Source organism: Thalassophryne amazonica, chromosome 15 (assembly GCF_902500255.1).
Source record: "Thalassophryne amazonica chromosome 15, fThaAma1.1, whole genome shotgun sequence".
Lineage (NCBI taxonomy): Eukaryota > Metazoa > Chordata > Actinopteri > Batrachoidiformes > Batrachoididae > Thalassophryne > Thalassophryne amazonica.
Window position 1 is genome coordinate 5,297,819 of NC_047117.1, and position 18,613 is coordinate 5,316,431.

General features: G+C 40.2%; 1 protein-coding gene across 1 annotated transcript in view; it reads right to left on the reverse strand.

Annotated features, from left to right (window-relative positions):
* Window positions 1–9,122, reverse strand: part of LOC117525970 (gastrula zinc finger protein XlCGF49.1-like) — a 44,196-nt gene extending 35,074 nt beyond the window's left edge. Inside the window, exon 1 of the mRNA XM_034187954.1 lies at window positions 8,693–9,122. The gene's annotated coding sequence lies outside the window, so the exon portion shown is untranslated. The remainder of the gene's footprint in view (window positions 1–8,692) is intronic.
* Between the last annotated feature and the right edge of the window lie 9,491 nt (window positions 9,123–18,613).

The following is an 18,613-nucleotide window of genomic DNA, read 5'->3' on the forward strand; positions in this document are numbered from 1 at the left end:
TTATCACAGGAAAGCAAAGTTTGACATAGCTCAAGTTCTGTCTGAAATAAAAGGGGGAATAATGCATTATCACAAGAAAACTGAATAAAAATTCAAATGTAAACTGATGGCACATTAGAGTTTCCATAATCAAGGGAGTTGAGGTGGATTCCTACAAGTACCTTAGGTTGTAGTAGGACTGGACAACCCACACCAACCACCTGTGCAGGAAGGGACAGAGCAGGCTGGACTTTATGAGGAGGCTGTAGTTTAAAATCTCCAGGAAACTCCTGTGGATGTTCTACCAGTCGGTGGTAGCCAGCGTTCTTTTACACTGTTGTGTGCTGGGGGGGCAGCACATCCAAGGAGGACACACCCAGCCTGGACAAACTGATGAGGCGGGCTGGCTCTGTGGTGACGGTGGCAGAGAAGAGAACACTGGACAAACTGCTGGACATTATGAACAATGCCAGTCATCCTCTGCACACCGTCATCAGCAACCAGGGGAGCCTCTTCAGCCACAGACTGCTCCTTCCCAAGTGCAGGACCAACAGACTGAAAAACTACTTTGTCCCTCAGGCCATCAGACTGTAGAAGTCCTCACTCAGGTGGAGGAGGAGTAACAGGAAGATGGAGGACGAGAAGGAGAGGAACAGTAGTAGCTAGTAAACCAGTTTTGATCTGTATGTCTGGTATTTATATTTGTCTGGTATTTATATTTGCAAACTGTTTTTACTTTCACTTTTGACACTGTGTGCTTCTTACCCTGTGTGCTGCTATACAATGCTGCTGGAACCTCAATTTCCCCGAGGGAGTCTTCCCAAGGGATCAATAATATTCTATGTATCTATCTGACCAGGGGAGGTGATGATCTAGTGGTTAAAGTGGTTAAAGTGTTGGGCTTAAGAGGATCCTCGGTTCAAATCCCAGCCTGACTGGAAAATCACTAAGGGCCCCTGGGCAAGGTCCTTCATCTCCTAGTATGGCAGCACCCTCACATCGGCGTAAATGTGAGGCATTATTTGTAATGCGCTTTGAGCGTCTGATGCAGATGGAAAAGTGCTATGTACAGTAGTGTTCAGAATAATGTCTATGTTCTATCACTCTGTTGTTGCGGCTGTCCTTTTCTTTGCTGTGGTGTGTTGGGGCAATAGTATCTCTGCCAGAAACCGCAAGAAGCTGGATAAGCTGCTTCTCAGTCAGTGATCGGGGAACCACTGGACACCGTGGGGGCAGCTGCAGAGAGGTGTATGAGGTGGCAGGTGCAGGCAATCCTCAGTAACAACGACACCCTCTGCATGAGACTCTATCCGTCCAGAGGAGCAATAGATCTGAGCACTTCCTGTCGGTTCGGTATAGGACTGAGCGCTTCAGGAGATCCTTCATTCCTGCTGCTATTCGAGCCCACAATGGCTATTGCTGATTTAGCTGTGTGTGGGGGGGTTATGTTACGTTTTTTACTATTTTTTATATATTTATTGTCTTTCTGTCTTTTAAAACCGGATTTGCTACTGTACAACTGAATTTCTCCATGAGGGGATTAATAAAGTATCTATCTATCTATCTAATAGTAGTGCTATGTGACAAAAAAGATTACTCTAGGTTTTGAGTATATTTCTTATTGTTACATGGAAAACAAGATACCAGTAGATTCAGTAGATTCTCACAAATCCAACAAGACCAAACATTCATGATATGCACACTCTTAAGGCTATGAAATTGGGCTATTAGTAAAAAAAAAAAAAAAAAAGTAGAAAAGGGGGTGTTCACAATAATAGTAGCATCTGCTGTTGATGCTACAAACTCAAAACTATTATGTTCAAACTGCTTTTTTAGCAATCCTGTGAAGCAATTAAACTAGTATTTAATTGTATAACCACAGTTTTTCATGATTTCTTCACATCTGCGAGGCATTAATTTTGTTGGTTTGGAACCAAGATTTTGCTTGTTTACTAGTGTGCTTGGGGTCATTGTCTTGTTGAAACACCCATTTCAAGGGCATGTTCTCTTCAAGTATTTTGACATATCTAAACTGATCCATGATACCTGTATGTGATATATAGGCCCAACACCATAGTAGGAGAAACATGCCCATATCAATGATGCTTGCACCACCATGCTTCCTGTCTTCACTGTGAACTGTGGCTTGAATTAAGAGTTTTGGGGTCGTCTCACAACTGTCTGCGGCCCTTGGACCCAAAGAGAACAATTTTACTCTCATCATCCACAAAATATTCCTCCATTTCTCTTTAGGCCAGTTGATGTGTTCTTTGGCAAATTGTAACCTCGTCTGCACATGTCTTTATTTAACAGAGGGACTTTGTGGGGGATTCTTGCAAATAAATTAGCTTCACACAGGTGTCTTCTAACTTTCACAGCACTTACAGGTAACTCCAGACTGTCTTTGATCATCCTGGAGCTGATCAATGGGTGAGCCTTTGCCATTCTGGTTATTCTTCTATCCAGTTTGATGGTTGTTTTCCGTTTTCTTCCACGTGTCTCTGGTTTTTTTTGTCCATTTTAAAGCATTGGAGATCACTGTACGATGAACAGCCTATAATTTCTTGCACCTGCGTATAAGTTTTCCCCTCTCCAATCAACTTTTTAATCAAACTACACTGTTCTTCTGAACAATGTCTTGAACGTCCCATTTTTCCTCAGGCTTTCAAAGAGAAAAGCATGTTCAACAGGTGCTGGCTTCATCCTTAAATAGGGGACACCTGAGTCACACCTGTGTTGTTCCACAAAATTGACAAACTCACTGACTGAATGCCACACTACTATTATTGTGAACACCCCCTTTTCTACTTTTTTTTTTTACTAATAGCCCAATTTCATAGCCTTAAGAGTGTGCATATCATGAATGCTTGGTCTTATTGGATTTGTGAGAATCTACTGAATCTACTGGTACCTTGTTTCCCATGTAACAATAAGAAATATACTCAAAACCTGGATAATATTTTTAGTCACAATAGCACTACTATTATTCTGAACACTATTGTAAATGCAGTCTATTTGACCATATTCTGTACCCATCCAGCCACAAAGAAGCTGGATGGCTGCCTTCAGGGCTTTTCCTGTGTAGGGTAATGTGTAATGTATTTTCTCTAAATCTCTCTTCTGGTGTTCAGGATTGACTGCATTTACTATTTTTAATTAAATTTTGTAATTTGGTCTTTATGTAACCAGGTTAGTCCCATTGAAATCAAAATCTCTTTTGCAAGGGAGACCTGGACAATTATAAAGTTTCCAATTCACCTAACCTGCATGTCTTTAAATGTGGGAGAAAACCGGAGCTTCAGGATGAAACCTACACGAACACAGAGAGAACACGCCTACTCCACACAGAAAGGCCATAGGTGGGAAACATCCCATGATCTTCTTGCTGTAAGGCAACAGTGCTAACCACTAATCCACCATGCTAACTTGGCTGTCCACTGACATCCAGCATCGCCATGCTGTGGTGTACACAGAGCTTGCCGCCCATTATGGCTGTGTAAACAGAACCATGTGTTGCGTGTGACATCAGTGCACATAGTTTCTTGTGCATGCACAAATAGCAAATATGCCAAGATGGTATGGGGGTCATCTCAGTAAGTGACAGACCAAAATCAGGTTTATCTCGATCTTCTCTCTTAATATTGCTTCCCTTGACTCAATTCAGCAATACTTTATCTGGACAGGGTTTAAATCAAGGCAGTGGATATTTTGCCGGACACTGCAAATACGCACCTTGTGCTATTTGACCAGATCTCCTCGCTGATTAACTAATTCAAATGACATCATTATAGAGTTTATTTCAACATGGTGGTGCCCTCAGCAAAGTTGAACTGGACGATATTTTGCCGTACGCGGCACTGGCAAAATGGTGGGTTGCGCTGTTTTGCCAGCCATATAAATTTATTCATGACAGAATGGAACGACCAGGGTCGGGCGGGAATTTAAAGGCGATCAGACTTTAAGATCTCCTTATTTCACATTCATGATAGTAGCTCGATACTGGACATTGATTTTCATTATTGACAATTGGCATATTTTACCATTCACTATTTTCAGGGGTGGACTGATCAGTTTTGCAGACATGACACTGACGGAGAAAAAAAACTGGATAAACAGCATTTTCATTTTTATTGTCTTGAATTTGCAGGTTTTATTTATAATCCCCCGTCCAGACACAAAAAATTACCAACACTGCAAAAATTATTTCCAACCGTGACCCGAAATTATTTCCAACCGCATGGCGAAAAGCGCCGGTGGACATAATTTTGCCACACCGGTGGAAATTATTTCGGGCACTGCTATGCCACGTTTTTGAGCTGTTTTTAGTGTCCGAGAATCCCTCCAACAGTAGGTGATTTTCTGTTCCGATTCAACAACTTCATGACACCCAAAACGGCATTTAAAGATGAAAAATTAGCACCAACACTCAATGCACCCTCGCACACGCCACCATGTTGAAATACCCTCTACGATTACGTCATTTGAACTAGCCAATCAGCGAGGAGATCCGGTCAAATAGCGCTAGGTGCGTGTTTGCCGTTGTGCCCGATTCAGCACCCCTGCCGTGAAATGCACCCCCTTCACGGGAAACCGCGCATTTGAACCTCGTCGCCCTTTAAACCACATTTAACAGCACAGATACACAGTTTGCACAGACAAAAATGTACACAAATCAATATGATCTTTATTCTATCTCACGTTGTCTCCAGATATGTGGGAGTGATCAGAATATGTTCATATTTATGAGCACTAATTGGCTACTTTTGTTCACTCAGTAGGAACGAAGCGTCTCTATTTTCATGTTTATTTTATGACGTTTCATCACACGATGGTGTTTTAGTGTTTGTTTAAATGATTTTAATTTTATTCATTGACGTTATGAATGAATATGCAGCTTGAATCACTGTGGAACGTTTGAGGACCCTGTTGAAATTAGCGCCATATCCCATTGTCTGTATATGTATTATGTCTGTATATAATATATTACTTTATTCAGAGTATCCTCATCATCATCAGAATTATTATTATTATTATAAAAATGTACACAAAACAATGGTTATCATTCCATGTAATTTATTTACAAATACAACACAAAAAGTGAAAAGAACATGTGTATTTTTGGAAGTGTGTGAAATATATTTTCTGTCTAACTAGTTACTTAACTTATGTAAATAGATTTATTGGAGGGGAAGGGGAGAGCAGTGGGCGGGTTCTTCAATTAATTCCTCCCCGGGCGAGACCCCCTTCAAGCCCAACCCCCCCAAAAACCCACAACATTTTGCAAAAACAGCCAATTTTTATTATTTTTATATTATATTACATTATATTATGCTTTATTAATCTGTCTTTCAGGGAGCAACAATTAGCTCTTTATTAATGTGCATATTTGTCTCAACATTTAGCAAAATATGTAACTTGATATTTGTAAATATTCGGCTAAATGTGTAAATACTTTGCATTAAGTAATCTAAAAAAAAGTTTTAGGTTTGACAGAAATGTGACACTGTAGTGTTTTCCTTTTTCCATAGGTTTTTGGTCATCTGTGGAACAAATGAAAAATTTAAAACTGAAATGTTACCAGCATTCCTATGTCAATGAAATCAAATGTGATTCTTTTCTCTATTAAATAAACCAGTTAATTATGAAGATAAGCCTCATTTTAAATGTCATTATTTTTATTATTAGTACTATTTTGTCAGTCTTTGGCCTCCTCTGTCAATTGACCATGGATTTTAGCATCCTTAAAGTATAAAAAACAGAGTAGGTGTCATGGAGGATAGTTTTGGGAGGGGTGCATTTTACGGCAAGCCAGTCTGCCGCGAAATGCACCCCCTCCTATCTCCCCCCTAGAAGGTGTCAAGTTGATGAAATTTCCTGTATCAGTATCTGTGCTATGAATGTACTTACCACATGTGGTGATAATTCACTCCAGGTGCAGTCAAAGAAATCACACCTGGTGTTGTGTACATTTCAAGCACCCCAAAATGGCAATTTTGTCCTTGTACCACTGTAATTCAGTTCCAGAAGATGCCTGGTATGTTTGCTTGCTCCACTATCATGATTCAGACATGAGGAGTTTATCTCAAATACTTTCCAGTATGTATGTTGCTTCTCGTGTAAATAATCCTTGAAGCCCTGCACATGACCGACAACATGATATGGGGAGTGGTCACGTGACTGCAAGGGTCTAGATGTATGGATTCCATATAATAGGTGAGCACGGCACTACATCACATCCGGTTAGCAACGTGACCCCAATGAATGGGATTTGTTGTCAACGGCTCTGCTAGACATAAATGCCCGGCTGTCCACAGGGGTCATGAATAAAGTAACAATCCATGTCCTTGTTTACACAGATTGGCTGTGTCAGAGGTGGTACCACCATACCTGTGTACAGAAAGCCTCCTTGAATCAGAAGTACCTGTGCCCTGGGTGCAAGTGATGGTATCTCGTGTTCAAAAGTAGTATGGCATGTTTGAAAACATTGAAAACATCGATTGTTAGTGATTGTTAGTTTGTAATTTTATTGATAACATATATAGATTTTAATATTCTTTATACTGGGTTATTGTACTGCAATATTTTTTTTAGGTTTTCATATAATGGCTTCATATTAATATTGTATTTCTAATCATATTTACAATGGTGTTATAATTACAAGATAGTTTACTTTATGTTGTTTGCTTCAATATTTATTTTAATATTGTATTTCTAATCATATGTACAGTGGTGTTATAATTACAAGATAGTTTATTTGTTAACTTTTTTATATTATTGCTTAAATATTTATTTTAATATTGTATTTCTTATGTTTAAAGTGGGTGTTATAATTACAAGACAGTTTGTTAACTTTTTTATATTATTGCTTAAATGTTTTAATTTAATTGCATATCGTGTTTAAAGTGGTGTTTCAAATAAAACAAACAGTTTATACGTTAGGTTTCTTAGGTAATTGCTCAAATATTTAAATATGTCAGTTGACATTGTGTGTGGTGTGCGCACGCGAGCCACTTCTGAAGACATGTAAGTTAGGGGAATTGGTGACTTAATTGACTGTACCCAGGTGTGTGTGTGAATGTGCTGGTTGTCTTTATGTGGTCCTATGGTACACTGACGTTGGTACCAAATGCAGTGTACCGTAGGGTGAGGCCTACCACTTTGCTCCATGACTGCTGGGATAAGCTTCAGCCCCCCTGTGACCCTCGAGTGGAGTAAGTGGGTATAGAAAAAGAATGAATGATTGTGTTTAGAATTGCATTTTATACAATAAATACTTTACCTTAATTTCATTAAACTGCTGGAATTTAGTTTAATGCTGTTGTCGTGTTCTTTATATTCTGGGTATGTATAGTGTTTAAATCACAATTAAGTTTATTTGCTTAAATTATATTGCTAATATTTATTTTAATATTGATTTTGAATATCACAGTGTTGTAGTTTTTTAACTCAAAGTGTTTATATTCCTTATATAGTACAGTCAGTGAGTTTTTCTTTGTATTTGGCAAAATAAGTAATTATAGCTAATTGTAGCAAATTTGGTTTCAACTAATTAGGGAAAATATCATTCAAATTACACTGAGTGGGCAATGTCACAAAATTTGGGGGGTATTTTGGGAGTATATTTACAATGCAGATACTAATAGGTAATAGATAATAATAATAATGCTGCAAATTTCAAGAGGGCTCCAGCACTTTTAGCTTGGACCCATAATTATATATAATAAAACTGCAGTACATATAGAAAATAAAACAGTTTACTATAGGAGTATTCATTTATGGGCAGCATGTGGCTTTGTGGTTACGGCTGTTACCTCACAGCCAGAAGGCTGTGGGATTGATTCCCAAATGTGTAATAATCATGCTGTAATCAGCATCTTGATCTGCCAGTTGTGAGGTGGGATGGCTGATCTTGCAAAGGAGAAGTGCTCACTAACAGATTTGTGAACAATATTGGAGAGAAATGGGTCTTTTGTGCATATAGAAAATGTTTTAAAATGTTAGTTCATGAAAACAGAGCAAAAACAAAAGTGTGGCATTTATATTTTTGTTCAGTGTATGCAGAAAATATATTTAACACACACTTCCAAAAATACATGCTCTTTTCACTTTTGTGTTGTAATTTTTTTACTCACAACAATAATGACAGTTATCATACTAATAATTATGATGATGATGATTAGGATACTCTGAATAAAGTAATACATTATATACAGACATAATACATATACAGACAGTAGGACTGGACGCTAATTTCACAGGGTCCTCAAACGTTTCACAGTGATTCAAGCTGCATATTCATTAATAACGTCAATCAATGAATAAAACTAAAAGCATTTAACAAATAAACACAAAAACACCATCGTGTGATGAACGTCATAGAATAAACGTGATATCAGACGCTTCGTTCCTACTGACAAAAGCAGCCAATTAGTGCTCGTAAATATGAACATTCTGTTCACTTGACATAGAATAGGATCATATTGATTTGTGTATATGTGCTGTTAATGTGAGTTTAAAGGCGAGGAGGTTCAAATGCGCGTTCCCGCGAAGGGGGTGCATTTCACGGCAGGGGTGCTGAATCGGGCACAACACCGTATCCGCCAAAATATCCACTTCATTAAATAAATCAAGACGAGTCATTTACGCACACAGACAGAAACGGACTTAACTCATTACTAACCACGTTAAAAAAAAAACAACGAAAACCCCAAACCTGTTTTGTCGTCAGAGCTAAAAACAGCATCCAGTAGTTTTCTTTGTCGTTCGTTCTCCTCTTTAAACGACAAAGTTCCTCTTCGTATTCTGCTATCGTTCTTTCAAAACAGCTCAAATTATCTCTTCATCACCTGCAGTAGTCGCTGCTTCAGTAACGCTCTCAGAATTCGGACTTGACACATTTTTCACACAATGACACGAACTGTTTCTACACACAAAAGGCCCAGTTAGCAGGCTAAGCTAACTCTGCTAGCTTTGGAAGCTAGTGAATGACAAAAGAAGAAAAAAACCCTGCGCATTTTGAATTCTAGATTCTAGACAGAACTTCAAAAGGCGCACTTAAGATGATTATAAGGTTCACTTTCGCCAAAACGACACTTTGCTAACAAAAATTTTTCAGAGACAGACGCCATCTACGGAAATTGTAAATTTCATCACTTCCGATTGACCTTCAAAATAAAACTGGAGGAGGCTTCATAATATCCATTATGTTACTGCATGGATTTCAAAACTAAAAGCCTTTGCTTACTAAGTAAAATCCCACACCGGTGTCCCGTCCAAACTCACCGCATCACTTTTTTCTTTCAACAACACCCCATCTCCAAATCTGCAAATAAGAGATCAGCTGATGTGAGCGCTTTATGTAATACCTGAATACTCTGCACAACTCAATTCTACAACGTTGAACACAGATTTCAAAAGGTAGCATAATAATAATGACTTTATTCCAGACTCAAGAGTACATAAATGACGTCCATATCTGGGCTGTTACAAACTTATATAGAGAACTTTGTATGTAACATCCGTAACCAGTGGGTCCAAAACCTGGACCTATATTTTAAGCTGGTGTCAAGACTAACACAGACTTATTCACAGACTTGTCTCGACGCTGCAGAAATGATACACAAAATTCCTGATCACAGCCTGACAACTGTATGGGAAAAACTGTACAGAGTGTACTTGTACTCTCATATTTGGAAAGTCCAATGAATAATTAAAAATATCATGATAGGACACATACAGTTGTTTATAGATGATTTCTTGTAGTTCCACCAAAGTTGAGCTCTGTACATAGGCAAACAATATGAATGAAACAAGGCTGATTTAACATCAAGATAAAAATAAGAAAAAACTTCAGTAGTCAAGAGTCCAGACAAAAATGGTTACATTAGAAAATCATCCCAAAATCTACATGAAAAACAATAGTCTATTATTAATTCATACAACCACAAGCTATTACACATTAACTAAATACATGATACAATAATTTGTGAACACAGCAACCAAACTTAAATAACTAAATCTTGAGACACTCACTCACAAAGCTTTTATTTATTTTGTGTATGTGTTTGGAGTGGCAGAGCAAGATGTGAGGTGTACTGCAGGATATGTACAAGGACCATGTCACAGCAGTCAGATGCATTTATGGTGGAGGTTTGATTTACATCAAGGATAGACTTTCTTTTTTGCAGTAGTAACTGATGAGACCAGACAGGTGTCTCCACAGACTATGACATTTGCAGATGACATTATGACCTTTAGTGACAGTAGAGAACAGGTTAAGATGAGCCTGGAGAGGTGGAGATATTTTCTAGAGAGAAGGGGAAATCAAATTTAAATATCTATTTTTCCATTAGGAACTTAGACAATGAAAGTAAGAACAAGACAGAGAATGTGCGAATGAGGAGGTGCACAGTGAATAATGATGTTACAAGGTGGAGCGGTGGTGAAGCAAGGTAGACTCATTTAAATGCAAGGAGCCAACTATTCAATGTCAGTGTGTAGTATGTCTGTGACAGAAGGATACCTGCAAGCATAAAAGGGAAGGTTTACAAGACTGTAGTGAACCAGCTGTGTTGAACAGGGTTCGATTTTAGCAGTTACCCGGGAACCCGTGGCACCCTACTTTGGGGGCGGGCACACAACTCTCTAGACTTGCATTCCTGACTGGAATCCACCTTTTTTTTTATTTCATAACTGTACAGAAATCTATCAAATTTGGACAAAGACCGACACACACAAAACGTCATCAAAAAATGTTCTTCTCCTCTGTTTGTAATGCCGCGTTTTATTATACACAGATCAAATGGAGCGTTTTTGAGGGAAGAGCGAACAGCAGCCAGCGGAGAGTTTTTTATATTTCGCTACGTGCGCACGCGAGCAAATCATCCGTGAAGATTATTTTATTAACTACACAGATGTATACTAAAAGCAAATGGTGACTGGTTTATAAACACAATTATGACAGAATTTTTGAGGGAAGAGCTGCCTTAGATTCTGAGCTTAATTCTGATTCTGAGAAAGAACACCTTGAAGTGCTGCAGAGAATGGCAGATGACCATGATGACTGCTAATAGATTTTCTGTAATCACAAGTGTAATCAACACTCATGGCAGCCATGATTGTTAATGGGCTGGATGTTTAATAAAACATCGGCAGCTGAGATGACCCCCATGCCAATCTGCCTGTGCATATTGGCATGGGGTCATCTCAGCTTCTGACAAGGTTAGAAAATTCCGAAATTTCAGAAAAATATTACTCCAAAAACACAAAAATTCCTTTCCAGTTGCTTTGCCGCTATGCTGCGTAGCGGTAGGTTTGGTACCGAACTTTTCTGAGGGGCACCAAACATTTCAGATTTTGGTGCCCTTAAGGCACACAACTATTTATTCTAAAAGGCAAACCCTGCTGTGTTGTACAATTTAGAGGCAGAGGCGAAAACAAAAACAGGATGTTCGGGAGGTGGAAGAGCTGAAGATGCTGTGATTTTCTTTCGGAGTGATGAGGAATGCTGTCAGCCTTTTCAACCAAAAATTTGGGATTTTGTCGATGCTGGGTGCCTTAAAGTTACTGTACGAGGTCTGTTAGAAAAGTATCTGACCTTTTTATTTTTTTCAAAAACCATATGGATTTGAATCACGTTTGATTGCATCAGCCAAGCTTGAACCTTTGTGCGCATGCGTGAATTTTTTCACGCCTGTCGGTTGCGTCATTCGCCTGTCAGCAGGCTTTGAGTGAGGTGTGGTCCACCCCTCTCGTCTATTTTTTATTGCAAATAAATGTCTGAACGATTTGGAGCTTTGCTGCATCAATTTTTTTCCAGAAACTGTGAGAGACCTCCAGGTGGACACCGTTCGGAAAATTAATATGGCTTTCAGGGACGATTTTATGGGGATTATACAGATTAAGGAGTGATCCAGACGGTTTAAAAGACCGACTGCCCACAACTGCTGAGAGAGCGGAACGCTCCCAGCCCCCATCGACAGGCTCAACCCCGCTGAAACAACCAGATCATTTCCAACGTGAAGGCTTTGTTGACCTCATCTGACTTTCACAAAAAGGCTGAAGATGTGGACATCAGCACTTTTTCGGTACATTTCCACTGTTACATGAGTTTTTTTTTTTCATGGAAAGAAAAGCGGAGGGACGCGCCACGGAGCTGTTCATTACGTGGGACAAAACCACCTCGGTGTTGGTCTCACAGGACGGCTTTCAGGTGGATTTCAGACGGCTGTCGGTTGCTTTTCAGTCGTGTGATTATCCGATTGTGATTGTGCATGAGCTGGACCTGCCCCAACATGTCCTGGAAGACTTCATCACGGCGTTGCTTTGCGCCATGCAGCTCCACCGCGATGCGCGGAATTCCTCCGCATGTCTGTCTCAATGTGCCGAAAAAATGCTGATGTCCACTCTTTTCACAATTCCTGTGCTAGTCAGACGACATACCGGATCAAGACAGTGTCCAGTTTAGAATGAACGGCACATTCCACTGTTACAGGAGTTTTTGTCATGGAAAAGAGGAGCAGCTCCACTGTGCGTTGCGGTGGAGCTGCATGGCACAAAGCAATGCCGTGATGAAGCCTTCCAGGACATGATGGGGCATGTCCAGCTCATGCACAATCACAATCGGATAATCACACGACTGAAAAGCAACCGACAGCCGTCTGAAATCCACCTGAAAGCTGTCCTGTGAGACCAACACCGAGGTGGTTTTGTCCCGCGTAATGAACGGTTTTCCGTGGCGCATCCCTCCGCTTTTCTTTCCATGAAAAAAACTCCTGTAACGGTGGAATGTACCGAAAAAGTGCTGATGTCCACATCTTCAGCCTTTTTGTGAAAGTCAGACGAGGTCTCAGATCAACAAAGCCTTCACGTTGGAAATGATCTGGTTGTTCCAGCAGGGTGTCAGCCTGTTGATGGGGGCTGGGAGCGCGCCGCACTCTCAGCAGTTGTGGGCGGTCTTTAACCGTCTGGATCACTCCTTAATCTGTGTAATCCCCATAAAATCGTCCCTGAAAGCCATATTAATTTTCCTAACGGTGGTCCACCTGGAGGTCTCTCACAGTTTCTGAAAAAATTCTGATGGAAAAAAGCCCAAATCATTCCATTTCCTGACAATGAAAATCCGCCGAAGGGTGGACCACTCCTCACTCAAAGCCTGCTCACAGGCGAATGACGCAACTGACAGGCGTGGAAAAACTCACACATGCGCACGAAGGTTCAAGCATGGCTGATGCAATCACACGTGATTCAAATCCATATGGTTTTTGAAAAAAATAAAAACGTCCATACTTTTTCTAACAGACCTCATATTCATGAATTTTATTTATCACTTCTTCAGTTATTATAGTTTGCTGGCATTTGCTGTTTGTCTTCTGTTTTATTATTTCAGGTGAATTCCTTTACTTTTTTCATTTGTCTGAATTTCCTTCTGAGTGCAGTGGGCCCCAGACATGGGGTCTAAAAGTTGTACCCTTAACATTACTGACATTGTACAGTAGTGTTCAGAATAATAGTAGTGCTATGTGACTAAAAAGATTAATCCAGGTTTTGAGTATATTTCTTATTGCTACATGGGAAACAAGGTACCAGTAGATTCTCACAATAAGAAATATACTCAAAACCTGGATTAATCTTTTAGTCACATAGCACTACTAGATAGATAGATACTTTAATGATCCAAAAGTAAATTTAAACACCCCGTAGCTTAAAACACATCCTTATACGTATACAGTACATTCAACACACATAAGGACAAAAAAACAACCAGAGTGGATATTCATGATGATGGTACATTACACCTTCAGTCACTGTAAGTGCAAATGCATCAATAGGGGGAGCAGTGCAAAAAGTGGGTCAATGTGACCATACTACAAATCTTATGTCCATGAATCTTAAAAAACACTATCCAATGCATTAAAAATACCAATAAATAAATAAATAAATAAATAAATAAATAATTAATTAAAAGTCAAGACCTCAAACCCCATAATCCATATTTCCCCAGCGCTCAGGGAAAGTTAAAAAGCTGAATGGCCCGGGGGGAACAAAAGATTTCCTCAGCCTGTCTGTTGAACAAGACAGAGAGAGCAGTCTACCACTGAAAGGCTTTTCTGCCTGTTCAGTGTGCTATGTAAGGGGTGGCGCTTATTATCCATGATTGACAGGAGTTTGCTGAAGGTCCTTTTCTCAGCCACCATGCTAAGGACTGCAACTCGGTGCAACCACAGAGCCAGCTTTTCTCACCAGTCTGTCGATACGTCCAGTGTCCCTCCTCTTGGCACTGCCGCCCCAGCATACCACAGCATAGAAGAGAACACTGGCGATAACAGACTGATAAACATCAGTAGGAGTTTACTGCAGATGTTAAAGGACCCCAGCCTTCTAAGAAAATAAAAGTCAGACTCTGCCCTTTTTTGTAGGAGAGTGCATCTGCGTTAGCTGTCCAGTCCAGTTTGTTGTCCAAGTACAGCCCCGGTACTTGTAAGCCTGAACAACTTGTACATCAACCCCCTCAATGGAGATTGGGAGTGAAGGGGATTTAGACCTCCTATAATCCACCCACCATCTCCTTGGTCTTAAGAGTGTTCAATTGCAGGTGGTTTGCCCTGCACCACTCGACAAAGTCCTTCACCAGAGTCCTATACTCCCCTTCCTGTCCATCCCTAATACATGCCACAATAGCTGTATCAGAAAACTTCTGCATGTGGCATAGCTCGGTGTTGTAACTGAAATCTGATGTATAAAGGGTGAACAGAACAGGAGAGGACAGTTCCTTGTGGGGCACCTATACTACTGATCACAGTCCCAGAGACTATTATTCTGAACACTACTGTACATTATTAATTTGCACTCAGGACATACCTCTTTCATTCTGTAAATTTTATGTTTATTTTTCTTTTCTTCTCCAGACTTTTCAAGTCAGCGCAAGGTTTACACGGGTTTATATTTGCAGTGAAAGGCTTGCACCTTAACTTTCATTGTACTGGTTACAATGACAATAAATCTGTATCTGTATCCCAGCTACCAATATGCAAACCAAGGTTTGATTCCACCCAGCTGTAAATGGGTATCAGCCTTAGCTTGGGAAGTAATATGTGTCAAACTAGTGTCCTGTACAACAAGTCAAAGACCCTCCATGCTATGGAATCCAGAGACAAGCACCAGCACACAAGTTACACAAAACTGTTTTTGTTTCGACAGCACCACAACAAATCTGCAAATGAACAACTATTATGACATTAGCTGATGTGTGCGCTTTATTAATGCTCTGCAGACTGAATTCCACACATGCTAAACAGATTTCAACAACAATAAATAAGCTCAGTTGGATCTTATGACTGCAATATGTAATCCCACTCATTTTTCTGGAATGGGTGAAGCTGAGACTGTATTTTATTTGTGTTTGCTGTAATCTGTTTTGTGCTGCTCACTTGGCCAGGCCACTCTTGAAAAATAGGTTTTAATCTCAATGAGTCTAAATAAAGGACATCAATTAATTGATTCAAAGTTAGCATAAATAAAAAGAAACTTAAATATTAAGTCTAAAAAAACAAAAAAGTCACGTTAGAAAATCACCCAAAAGACTACATAAAATTAATATGCTGTTATGAATTCATATATCCCCATGCACATTAAAATCAGAGCATTCAAATTTATGTAACTAAATCTTTCAAGAGTCACAAACCTTTAATTCAAAACCTATAAGATACCAAGAGAAGAGCTGTGGTACTGAGTAAAGAAGTGTGGTGCAGCAGAGAATTATGTGAAAGTGGTCCAGCATATGTATAGAAGGACCGTGTGATAGCGGTCAGACATGTTCAATGTAGAATTACATCAAAGACTGACTGAATTCTTTGTTGTTTTCAGCCATGATGGACAAGGCCAGATAAGTGTCTCCCCAGACTATGATGTTTGCAGATGGCATTGTGATAAGCAGTAACAGTTGGGAGCAGGTTGAAACAAGCCTGGAGAGGTGGAGATATGCTCTGGAGAGAAGAATAACATCAGAATGAGCAACAGAGAGAGTTGTATGTGTGTGTGAGAGAATGGGGGGGTGGGGGGGGGGGGTGAAGGTGGACTATTTTAAATGCCAGGAGTCAAGTGTTAAATGTCAGTGTGGTGGAGAAGTGAAGAACAGAGTGCAGGCAGGTTGGAGTGGGTGGAGAAAGGTGGCAGGAGTGGTTTGTGACAGAAGGATACTTGCAATAAATAAAAGGGAAAATTTACACTAGCTATGTTGTACAGCAATAATAACAGAAGCACTGAACATTGTGTACACACCTTGGGAATGTGGAAACTGCTAGTTATGACAACTGTATGCTAAATTTGTGTGCTTTGCATAGTCTAAAGTAACAAGCCTTTTCTTTGGGAGAACTAACATTTTGTTTTCTTCCTGATGTTATACTTTCTGTTTGTTGTTATTCCAAGATGGGGGGGGGGGGGCTAATCCCAGTTCTATGACATTATGAGCTTAGTACAGTACATTATCATTGTAACTGGTGTTTAGCCTACAACCAAATTACCATTCATAAAGGATTTTCATCAGAAATACTTCTGCTCTTCTTAAATGACAGGCAATTATTACAATAAATGTTTTTTTATGACAAATAGAAAATGTATCTTGGATCAAATGATAAAAACTGGGTAAAACTGTTGGCTAAATAAAGTCTAAAATGAAAAAGGGTTACTCTTAGTACATAAAATATGACCTCAATGAAATTGACTGCAAAATGAAAAATGTTGCAGGGGCAGTGGTGGCAGACTCCAGCTGAAATAATACTACTTTTGCACTCAGGCTCAATCAGAGGAGTGTGCCCAGAAAGGTTCACTTGAGCTGCATGTTAATTCCTGTTTAAATGTTAGCATATGGAGAGGAATTAACATATTTTGCAAAGAGCAGGGGGCAGGCAACAGAAACAAAAATCTCTGGGCCCACCAGTGTTAAAAAAGGACAGTGCAGGTAGAATGATTTAGAGCCGTGCCAGAGAGGCGAGTTTCAGATGATCTGAACATGACAGAGAAGGACCCAGATTATATACTAGGGAAGGCAATGGGCAAATGGTTAATGACTCACCAGGCAGGAGGCAAGGAAAAAGAGGAAAAGGCAAGAGAGGAGGCTTATGGACGTGGTGGGGAAGACATGCAGGTGGTTAGTGTGACAGAAGATGCAGAGAACAGGGTGAGATGGAGACTGATGATCTGCTCTGGTGCCATCCAATGCAAAAACAAAAACAAAAAAATAAATAAGATAAAAAAACAATTGTTAAATTTGTGAAATAAAGTATGGAACTGAGTTTTTTTTAAACTGATATACGTACGAGGTTTATTAGAAAACTAACCGGCAGTTTTATAAAAAAAAAAAAAAACTATATGGATTTGAATCACGTGCGATTACACCAGACATGCTTGAACCCTCGTGCGCATGCGTGAGTTTTTTCACGCGTGTCAGTGACGTCATCTGCCTGTGGGCAGGCTTTGAGTGAGCATTGGTCCCTCTCGGCTGAAATCCTTTGTCTGCGACACTGCTGGAGACGGCGCGCGTTGCTTTATCAAAATTTTTTCAGGACCTGTGAAGGATATCCGAGTGGACAATATCCGAGAAATTCTGCTGGTTCTCGGTGAAAAGTTTAACGGCCGATGAGAGATTGTGGAGTTTCTTTCGCTTTAAGGACAGCTCACAAAGCGGATCGGCGCGGCGTGGTCGGAGGTGGCGTCCGTCTGGCTGTTTCGAGCTGAAAACATCCTAATTTAAGGCTCTGTTCACCCAGGACGTCGTCAGAGAACAGAGAAGTTTCAGAAGAAGTCGGCATGAGGAGTTTATGCGGACATTCCACTGTTAAAGGAGATTTTGTAATGAAAGAAACGTGCGGGGCAAATTCACCGAGTCGGTTCCGTGACGACGACGCAAATCCGTCTGCGCCGCGACAGGAAAAACACCTCCGTGTTTGAAAAACCATTTGTAAAATTCAGGCAGTATTTTGATGGCTTTCAACAAGTGAGTATCTGAGAAATTGTTTAACAGTTGGGCATGTTCCAACTTGTCCGTTAAGGTTTCCAATGGAGGTGTCTTTCCTGTCGCGACCCACCGTGGTCGGGTCCGGCCCGACATGCGAATCTGCCCGCATGTTGTTTCATTACAAATCTCCTTTAACAGTGGAATGTCCGCATAAACTCCTCATGCCGACTTCTTCTGAAACTTCTCTGTTCTCTGACGACGACCTGGGTGAACAGAGCCTGAAATGTGGAAGTTTTCAGCTTGAAACAGCGAGACGACGCTGCCTCAGAGCGCAGATCGTCGTCAGGCGCCGTGGGCCGTCCTTAAAGCGACACTTACTGACCAAAATCTCTCATCAGCCGTTAAAATTTTTACCGAAAACCAGCTGAATTTATCGAATGGTGTCCACTCAGTTGTGCCTTACAGTTTTGAAAAAATTTTGATCAAACAAAGCAGCAGTCTGAGCCATTCCGGGAAAAAAAAAAAAAAAAAAAAAAAAAAAAAAAAAAAAAAAAAATCGACGAGAGGGTGGGCGACTCCTCACTCAAAGACTGCCCACAGGCGAATGACGTAACCGACAGGCATGAAAAAACTCTTGCATGCCCACGAGGGTTCAAGCATGTCTGATGTAATCACACGTGA